Below are 11,441 nucleotides of genomic sequence, written 5' to 3' on the forward strand. Positions count from 1 at the left end.
CAGCTATCAGAGAACAATCGCCATTGGTGTAACAAAGTTACATTATATTCTTTGGTTACTTTTATGGGAAGACATCGTTGACCTTTAATTTCTAAATAGTTGGTTTAGGTTTCGACTTTCATCATACCGCAGATATTTCCAGCAAGTGCAGCTGTGGAGTCTAATTTACAATTGCAAGCGTGAAGAATATTCTTCTTAACGTTTTAGAACAAAATCTGAGATGCTGTGGAATCATAAAAGTGAGGTAATGTTCCATTGGCTCCATAGATTTAGATCCTGAGTAAGGTTTGCTTAAACCAATACAAATACCTCAAGTCTTGATAATAGATTTTAATTAGCATGTGTGTAAAGAGATGAAATGATATTTCACTGGTGTGAGTGATATTTGAATGGTCGTATTATAATATGTTAAGCCTTGAGGTTTCATTTGGTTGTTAATTTGAAGTGTGCTATTCAGGTGTAGGTCTTCTTTTCAGACAAAATGTCATCTCTGGATGTAAGCAGGAGCAGTATTATTTGTTGTGGCATTTGACGAGTACGTATTTCTTATGTAACAATACAGGAAAAAAAATATATATATAGCTATATATATATATATATATATATATATATATATATAGATAGATATATATATATATATACTATATATATATATATATATATATATATATATATATATATATATATATATATATATATATATATAATATATGTATATATATATAGCTATATATAATATATATCATATATATGATATATATATCTAGTATCTCTTATATCATATAGTATATGTATGTATGTATCCATACATACATATATATATGGTGTGTGTGTGTGTGTGTTAATATTATGACTTTATCTTACAATAAGCACATTAGACTATGTAAATAGGCTACTGATATATGTTCTAAGCGTAAGTAGCACATATTTCTTCTGTTGAGGGTGGGAGAGGAATGTCATCAGTAAAACTAGTGTGCTTATTCAGCCGTGTAAAGGGGTTTCACAGCATGCAAAAAGAGATCGTGAAACTGATTAGAATTGGTGAGTGTAAGTTTTCTTTTATTTTTTGTCTGCCGTGTGAAACAGTTTCTAGATTGAACAGAATTGAAAGAGTGAGACGATGAAAATGTAGAAGTGGTGAAATGATAAGAGCGGATGAAAGGATAGATCCCGAGTGGCTTGTGATGATCTGGTCATGTGGAATGAATGGAAGCGGAAGGTTGATAAAGGAAGCAAGAAAGCTCGCTCGGGCAAGACAAGTGACGCGCTACTGATGAGCCGTCTGTGTAGGTGTATGCAGAGCTTCATCTCGTGGAAGTTTTCTACATTTAGGGCTCATCCACGATTCAGATTTGAGGAAATGGGGATGTTAAGAAGTCATTGGCCTGCGTCCTCTCGGCCCTGAGCTCTGCAATCCCTTTCATTCCTTTTACTGTATCTCCTTTCATATTCCCCATCATCCATCTTACTTTGCATCTTCTCCTAACTTGTTCATAGTACAACTGCGAGGTTTTCCTTCTTTTACAACTGTAAAACCTTTTTACTCTCAGTTTCCCTTTCGGCGCTGATTGATCTCATAGGTCGTAGTGTTGGGCCTTTGGCCAAAATTTTTTATTCCATTCCAACTAATTCATTTAAACTAATAAAAAAGAAACTGTGAAATGGTAGTATTCGTAATAAGGTTTTGTCAGCGTTGGTCATATTCCGCTTATGGTATGCAAATTGGTGTATTTCATTCCTTATATGTGCAACAGTCTGCAAATTTTCAGTGTTATAGAAATTTCATCGTTTTGAAAAGGCGCTTTGATGTCCAGAGAACGTCTGCTTATAGGAAAGAATTGTTCGCAAATACTGGTACTAGTCACTCACTACTACCTTCAATATATCCTATGTTTTTATTTATCTTTCTAGAACATCAGTCATTTATTTTTAAGAGTATACAACTCAAAGCTTTCCATTGCTTTATAACGTCTTCACGTGAAAAATTAGTTTTTGACCGACGTTCTGTTTCTTATCTTCATGTCCCGTTTTAAAAACTCTTTTTGAAACTGAATTTCCAACCTCCGTTTGGCTCCTAGCATCCGCTTGAATCGAATGAGGCCATAGTAGTAGGAGAGATCTTAGGAAATTCAAGTTGTCTTTGCTTCGTGATCATTTTTACAAATTACTTTAAAAGAAACATGAACGTTCGCCTTTCTGTATTTGATATTTCGCTACAAATAAGATATCGTGTAATGTACGAACTTGGTAACTGTCTTTGGGGGAAGGTACTGATCTATATTTAGGTATTTGTTATGCATTAAAGGCAATATTATCAGGAAAGTTCTGAAGCTGTTAATCACTCCTTTTTACCCATATTTGGAAAGACAGTCCTTTGTCGGGAACAAGATTCCTACTTTTTCTGGTGTCCTGCGATAGATTCTACTTAATCAATGGGGAACGTCTCTTTTATGATACAGACAAGAGTTCGTTTACAATGCGCTATGCATACCTTGGAATTTTACAAAAAAAAAATTTAATTCTTGGTCATTCTTATGGTTAACACTGAAGTCCTCTGCGTATCTCTTGCTCCGTAATCTAAAATTTAATGGTCTGGGAAAGAAAGTCTTATGCGGAATTAACAATCTTTTCTTGATGATCTTGTGTTAAAAAATATACAGGAAATTAATTCAAAGTAGCACTAAATGTTGCAAATTATATTTTCCTTTTTGAAATTCAGCGTGTTGGTAATTTCAACAAACATACACATATGTAACCCGAATTCTGAATAATTTTTTAATTAAGTAAAAGTATATTTTGAATATTTTAAATATATCCATGTCTATATGTATGATATATATATATATATATATATATATATATATAATATATATATATATATATATATATATACATATATATATATATATATATATATATATATATTACTGGGAAAATTTTTCTGTTACAACAGAATTTCATTTAATAAAAGGAGCCCATAGAAACGCTAAAATATAGAAAATAAGTACTATATTTCAGACTGTACTGTCTCTCTCCTCAGGTAGGAGGTTCATTACCTACCTGAAGAGAGAGAGTACATTCTCTCAAATATAATGAGTATTTTCTATATTTTGGCGTTTTATCAGGTACACATATGTGTGTGTGTGTGTGTGTGTGTGTGTGTGTGTGTGTGTGGGTGTCTAGTTCACAGTATTAACGAAAATTTATACTGGAATTTGGTTTTCCATAATGTTATCAGTAATTTTTTTTTTAGTAACCTCGATGATTTAGGTTAAATGATTATTCTCTTCAAGCTCTGAATGTGATTGGATTTTTTAGAATTTCATTCCATGATAGTGCCCTTTTTGGTCGACTGCTAGTGCAAGTGATGCACGTCTACAAAAGTGCAAAAGTGCGTCATCCTCATACTTTATACTTTATGCAGCTTTCATTTCCGTGCATCTGGGTCTTGTTTCATGATCGACCATCCACTGTGGGAGGGAAACTGCGTTATCACATTCACTCTGCTGCGGTTGTGATCACAAGGTATGCTGCAAGTGAGTGAGTGACCATCCTCAACATCATGGACTCCCAGCATCCACCCCTTACCCCCGTCCCCAAATCCCCATTTCATCTCCTCCTCCTCCTCCTCCTCCCCCTCCTCCTCCAGGTCCCTCATCTCTCTCCCCACTTCTTTGCCGGGGAGAGAGTTTGGCATCTCGCATTCCAAAGGCTTTTGTTTTATCCCTGCCAAGTGTGTGTTTGGGGGTTTAGCATTGGAGGAAGGGGAGGGAGGGGAAGGGTAGGGGGAAAGGAGGTCCCTGTGTGTGTGTGTGTTTTGGAGGTTAGAGAAGTGAGGGTTACTGACAGATAAAGGGGAGAGGGGCGCAGGGGCTAAGAAGGGTTAAGGGCAGGGGGCTGTAAGGTGAGGTTACATTTCAGGGATTCTCTATTAATCATTGGTTAGGGTTGCCGGATGATTTGCAGTCTCTCTCTCTCTCTCTCTCTCTCTCTCTCTCTCTCTCTCTCTCTCTGTAGCCATGTGGATGCGAAAGTTATGCATCAGTCTGTTATTCGCAGTCGTATTGTGAATAGCGAATTTAATGTGTTTGAAAATTCTCACCTGCTGCGCCGATTATGGTTATGTTTCATATCTTTGTTCATTTTTTATTTCTTACTATCTTATTTCCATTATTTGTGACATCATAACCTTTATCGGTTATGTTTCATATCTTTGTTCATTTTTTATTTCTTACTATCTTATTTCCATTATTTGTGACATCATTTTCAATTTTCCCTCAGAGATGTTTCTGACTTTTGTATAGTTAATTTCATGTGGGCTCAACTAATTAATGTGTAGATCATGCGCAATGTAGGTTGATGCGAACGTTTGACTTTATTGCAACGTGGATCATGGAACACAATTTATTGCCCCTCATTGCTTGTTGTTCTTAGCCGGGATTCTTATTTTATTCGAACGAAAAAAAATGTCATGTCATTTTTCCGATCTCTGTCTCACTTTTATCAAGAAAATAAAGAAAAGAGCCAAATAATCATGACACAGCAGCCACCTTCTCTCGAGAAGCATCGGCAAAAGTAATTGTAAAGTTTCCAGTCCATTTAAAGACTTGATTCTTGACGCCTTATTTCTTCAATGCTCAGTGCTTATGGAATCGAATGGCTTAGATGAAGAATGAAAGTTTTACGCGATTAGCATTGTGCAATACAGACGGCTTAGAAACCAGTTGGGTTAAGCGTCCAGGTGACGGAAAGTCGGTTAATCTAATCCTGGGATTTATTGATTGTAATTGAAATAAATCAAGTGAGGGCTCAACCAAATTGGTGCCATTATTTGCCATTTATTTATGAATCAACTATTATCTATAATTTTTCATCTTTTCTAATTGGATTGCATAAATATCCTTGGTAACATATAACATACAACTCCTTTTTTTATAATGCACTTGATATATCTCCCTTGTCAGTTTTCTGTGAAGATAACTATTGTACTGTCTTTGTCTCTCCGTCCGCACTTTTTCTCTCCGCTCCCAGATCATAAAAACTACTGAAAGTACTGAGGCTAGAGAGCTGCAGTCACCAAACATAGTAAAATTGCAGCCCTCATGCCGCAGCAGTTTATATTTTATTTAAGGCTAAGTTAGTCATGATGGTGCGTCTGGCAACGATATAGGACAGGCTACCACCGGGGGATGGTTAAAGTTTCATGGCCAGGGCTCATACAGCATGATACCGAGACCACTGAAAGATAGAGCTATTTTCGATGGTCTTAATTATGCGCTGTAGCGGTTTTAAAGAAAACTTGATTGCGCAGAAGAAACTTCGCCGCTTTTTTACTTGTTTTATGTTGTATTGTTGTTATTATTATTGTTGTTATTGTTATTATTATTATTATTATTATAAGAGGGATCTTTCTTTTAAATACAGTGTTTTATGTTATTGTACGTTTCTGTAAAAATTAAAATTGACAATACTTGACGACAAAGCGCGCTGCCTTGTAGGATTGTTAGACAGATACCCAAGGATGCCCCGAAGGCCTGGTAGGCATGTGAGGTAGTTTTTAGTCAAAATATAAGGCCATGAGTGTTGCTATGAGTCTACCCCTACATAGCAAACTTACCGCAAACCGTGCAGCAGCAGTATTTGAAAGTCGGAGGTGTATGTTATCATAAGCCGAAAATGAAGTCGACTCATCGATATTAATGAAATAGGATCATTGCTGAATGTCGCGAAGCCTCACTTTGGGTAACAGATTGAATTTCATCAAGTCATTGCATATTTAGATTGAATCAAATACGACTCTGCAATAATTAGATCGGGTGTACTGACACAAGCAGCAATACAGTGACCCTTCAGTGGTGAAGATGGGGTTGCTATGGCATCCACAGATGTTCCGGTTCAATCTGACTCTTAGAACAGCATTAATTTTTTTAAAAGTAATGTTTCGGGGATTTCGTGATTAAATGTTTACGTGGCATGACGTACTTGCTGTCATGTTCACCGAGTTTAGTAGGTGATTGAAATTCGGTAGCATGTTCCTCTCTCTCTCTCTCTCTCTCTCTCTCTCTGTCCTGGAAAGAACTTTGGTGAGGACCAAGGGAAGACATATATTCCATAAGACACCCTTAAACAGAAAGATGAGCGAATGATATATTAAAGCTAGCCCGGAATTAGCACTATTCAGTGATATCAGCCAGTGAATTCGTAGGGAGCGATCCTCGCTCCAGCGCACCTCCACGGGGAAATGGATCTCATTTTCTTGTAATTGTGACTATTTCTCATGCGGGCATTATTCACATTACCAATTCTACGATAGTGTCTTGTTTTCTATTAGGGTATTGATTACATTTCTTCTATATTAATGAAAGATGTGTTATAAGTGAAACGAGAGTAAGGTAAACTATTCTTATGAAGAAAAACATTTGAAAAGTAATGCCTTTGCTAACAGTTTTTCTTCTTTTTGAATATGGATAATGGTAAGGGTTGTTTTTTTTTTTCCTGTTATGTAATGTAATCGTTGACTGCTCAAAATTTGCTGTAAGGGTTAATTTTCTTTTTAGTAAGTAATATGCATCCTTCTGTGTACGTCCTGTTTGTAAATTGGCAATTAAGGTATAATATAATATTATTTTTAGCTCTTAGCTCTCACAAATATGACTGAGAACGCATTAGTTAATATCATACATGTAAATGCATTTAAAAAAAAAACTATTGGAAACAGTCAATTTTCCCCTATATAATCTTGGATTAACCAACAATATTTGTATACGGACATATATAGGTATATATATATATATATATATATATATATATATATATATATATATATATATATATATATATATATACCACGTGTGTGATATATATGTGTGTGTGTGCACGTACGCACTATTAGTGTGCGCGTCCGATCTTATATATATATATATATATATATATATATATATATATATATATATATATATATATATATATACGTATATATATATATATATATATATATATATATATATATATATCTACACACACACACACACATATGAGTGTGTATGTGTGTGCGCGCACGTGCGCTCTGTTAGTGTACGCGTTCGATCTTATATAGTTATGAAAAAATTTGCCTCCAATAATGAGAAGAGGAATTACGAACGTACGGTTGGTAATGGTGGAGGTTAAATCGATGTTGAGTGGCGACGGGTTGATAAATGACATTGTCGAATTACACACCCTCACTCAAGGATGAATAGGTGCCATGGGCCATAGAGAGAGAGAGAGAGAGAGAGAGAGAGAGAGTCGAGCGAGAGAGAGAGGCAAGCAAGGCATTGTTCCTGTAATTCATTATTAGGCTAGATATTAAGGTATTTGGAATTGCAGTTATTTTCTCACTTCCAATTAATTTCTCAAAGATTTCCACGAGTTTTTAACACTTCTTTTTTTTTAGGTAAATTTTGATAAACACATATACGTATGCTCTCTCTCTCTCTCTCTCTCTCTCTCTACTCTTCTCGTCTCTCTCTCTCTCTCTCTCTCTCTCTCTGCGTTCTATGAAATGTAAGGCCCCATACAAAGAATATTAACGTAGGAAAGCCGTATATTTTGGCTCCTTCCATACTTCATCACTGATGAATGTTAAAATTAGGTATATGTATATAGTATTATTATGGAGTATCTTGGCAGCCAATGGCGACTTGGGCAGGATTGGAAACTGGATTAACATAATTGTCCTTTGGTGAAAGGAGTCAGGTCGCCATTCTGCTTTAGCCTTCCATAGGTTGCACCTTGACAGGTCATTTATATATATATATATATATATATATATATATATATATATATATATATATATATATATATATATAGAGTTGCTGATGCTTCTTATCTGCTTGCACCTGGTTATATGGGTAATCTCTGTCTGTCTCTACTCATAATCTGAATTAAATATTTAATGCATATCATTCGGTAATATCTGTACAACAGGGACCATTTTTAGGATGCCATTATCAGTAAGTCCTCAGTATCATAAGTTGATTCTTTTATGCAAAGTTGACGGCGATAGCAGGCTGTTCTTTTTTTATTTTTTTTTTTACCTTCATAATATGAAGTTACTGATAGAAAGACCTTGACATACACACACACACACACACACACACACACACACACACACATATATATATTATATACATTTTATATGTATATATATATATATATATATATATATATATATATATATATATATAATATATATATGTATTAGTTTACGTACACTTATCTGCTTATCTGTTTTCATGTGGTATTATAAGGTGCTAGAAATGTTTACGTAAAAACGAATGCCTGATAGACTTGGAAAAGAATCAGGTTTCATTGAAGAGAGAGAGAGAGAGAGAGAGAGAGAGAGAGAGAGAGAGAGAGGAATTTCCTCCCCCTCACCCCTGTCTCCAGTCGCATGTTCAGAAAACGCACACTCTCACAGACAGACACAAAACGCACACACAACCTCGGTGTTGATTCTTTGTCTGATTCCAATGTAGGAGAACGTGTGCACATGAACCCTCTCTTTCTCTCTCTCTCTCTCTTTTTACCTCGTGTGTTTGCTGCTCGTATGACTTAGTAGTCGTTTGTTTGTTTTGCAACCCATTTTGTAGTCGATGTATGTTAGTTGTTCCGTTTGTTGTGCCTTTCTGAACTGCGATCATTCGGATCTCTCTTAGATGGTGCTATCACCCCGTGGGTTTTAACCCGGTATGCATCCACCTTTGCGGCGTGTTTAGTACCAGGCGGTTGGGTATTGCCGTAGAATCACAAACAAAGGAATGTAAATATCATAAAGATAATGACCTCGCTCCAATAAATATTAGCTCTAGGTAACGACCCCCGAAAACCTTGCGGGTCGCTATCTAGGAAAGATCCGATTATTCGTTTCTGTTCGAGCTGGGAGCTCTAGTTTGATTTACCGTCCGTGATTGTGATTGTATTGGCTTGCTATGCATTTACATTTCATGTTTTCTATTCACTGACGCGTTTGTCGATTGCCATTTTGTTTAACGTCTACTGAGTGAGTGCTTCGACTTTTCCCACTTCTCAAGGGACTCGAGTCGTCTGTTGCGTTGGTCGTCATTCGGTTTTGTCAGGTATGGATGGGTGCAGTTTGTTCGACTCCGTTGAATTTCTCAGTTCACTGCTGTATATGATTTCCTACTTATTTACCGAATTAGTTATTACTCCCTGAAAATAATCTTATATGTTCGATGTTCATGCCAACTGAACAATGCGTCTTCTGTTAAAATTGCTGCTGACTTAACTGGAAATATGGAAATATTTTTTAAACAGCTAAAATTTTGAGGGGTTGAAGATTCGCTGTAGAATTTATTCATTCGCTGTAGAATTTATTCATGTTTCATCCTCCTTGTCTCAGCTTATGCAAAACATGAGTTCAGAAGAAGTAAGTTGCTATTCGTATCCTGACTACGACTGCTTATAAGCTTAATTATAATTCATTGCTGTACTGATTCCGTGTAGTGAATGAGTCTTTACTGTGTTCTTAGAATCGCCTTAGTTTTAAATTGTTTAGAAATGATTATCTGAAAAGACTCCTTACACTCTCTTTTCTCTTTGATTTTATGCAATTTCAATGCAGATTCTTTGTTAAATGGTGAGCATAACTTCTGTGTACTCTTAATCAACTCATTTTCAAATGCAAACATTTGTAATTTTTCAAGTTTATAGGAGCAGAGATGTTTTAAGTGATTGTCCTTTTTTAGTATATTTTTTTTCGAAACATCATTTATGATATTAAATGCAGGAGTTGGCTTCTGTGCTTGGCAAAAACTTTGATTATTTGGGGATTTCCTGTGAAAAATCGTTGATGAAAATTTCCAAAACTAAAACTAATCCGCTTTCGATTGGAAAGAATATTAGAAATTAATTTATTGAAGATTCAGGTGAAAAAAAAATTCATTTAAGGAATAGTTAGATAAAAAATTTTTGATGACCGAATGTAATTACCAACACTTTGTTTACCAAGAATCCTCATCTCAAGAAAATGATCATTTTTTAATATATGCAACAAAAAGACGTTTTCCCAAAAAGGTGACTCCAGGTCCAAACAAAACTGCCGTCACTTTTTATACCTGAATTGGCTTTGAATTGAAGATGATTATGAGTTTCTGTTTCATTGTAGTAGGATCTTAAAATGACTTATTTAATTTGTCGTTCCGTAACAATTTTTATTGAGTATTTCGTTGTTTTCATGGATTTTTTTTTCTCTAATCTTTATTATCTCTACCGTCTTATACCAGTCGGCAAGAATAAGTAGATAATCACACTGGAAGTGATAAATACTCCACCCACCCCAACCCCTCTTCTGCCACCGTCTGTGATGTAAGAGAGAAAATTCGATATGTTAATTAGGTGAATAAATTATTGAAATCTCTTTATATTGAATAAAAAGTTGATTTTCGTCGGTGGATTTCGGAACGGAACACTTTCACGTGGGCATTATTATTCTCGGCGGCCTTTTATTCGAGAGGGTTGACAGAGGAAGTGGTGTTAAGATAGGCAGTTGGGGGAGGGAGTTGGTGGTGAATGGTGGGGCAGGGGATGGTATTTGAGGTGGGGGTGAAGGTTGGGGGTTACTGAATATATCGCTGGGAAAAAGAGGCGGCCGGGGGAATGCTTCCAGACCGGATGACCAAAAGTTTGAACGCCCCAAGAATGCTGAGACTTGATGGAAATCTTTGATCTTGTCCTGTATATACTATAATGTCTTATCCGTTGTTTGGCATTCAAATGTTTTCTTTTTGTACTTTGTTTCGTGAAGAATAACTGACTTATGATTTTGGTATCCTGGAGGATAAATGATTTGCTGTCTGTCCAAGTACTACGCTTCAGAAAAAATGATTTGCTTTCTGTCCAAGTACTACGCTTCAGAAATATTTCCCGTGGTGAAGTGAATTGTTCACTTAAGGGTCGCAAATGGACTCATGTTTTGGATTGATTGCATTGATCACTCGGATTCAGTTGGCCTTGTGAGGAGGCCAAAAGGATAGACACTACTTACGGACATTACGGATATTACTGACAATGTGACCGAATGAGTTCTTTGATCGTCCCTCGTACTGTCGGCGCGTGATTTGCCCTCCTTAGAGTTTTCGTCTATTTTCTCTTGATAAACGCGGATTGGGAGTCACTAGGAGTGCCTGTTGTTGTGTTGGATGTTTATTCGTTTGTGTTGGGTTCTATTCTGCGGCATTTATCCCTCTTTTCCACATAATGGGTTCGTAGTTCATTTCAATAGGGCTTTCTTTACCCTCGACAGTTTCTCGCCTGACAGAGATCATGTCATTTGGGTTGAATATTAGATGCCACTTACGGGCCATTATAGATCGAGTGTAGTGAATATATTATACGTATGTAGTTCGGATATGTTGGCTATATCCGCGATTGTGTGTGTGTGT

Source organism: Macrobrachium nipponense, chromosome 22 (genome assembly GCF_015104395.2).
Source record: "Macrobrachium nipponense isolate FS-2020 chromosome 22, ASM1510439v2, whole genome shotgun sequence".
Lineage (NCBI taxonomy): Eukaryota > Metazoa > Arthropoda > Malacostraca > Decapoda > Palaemonidae > Macrobrachium > Macrobrachium nipponense.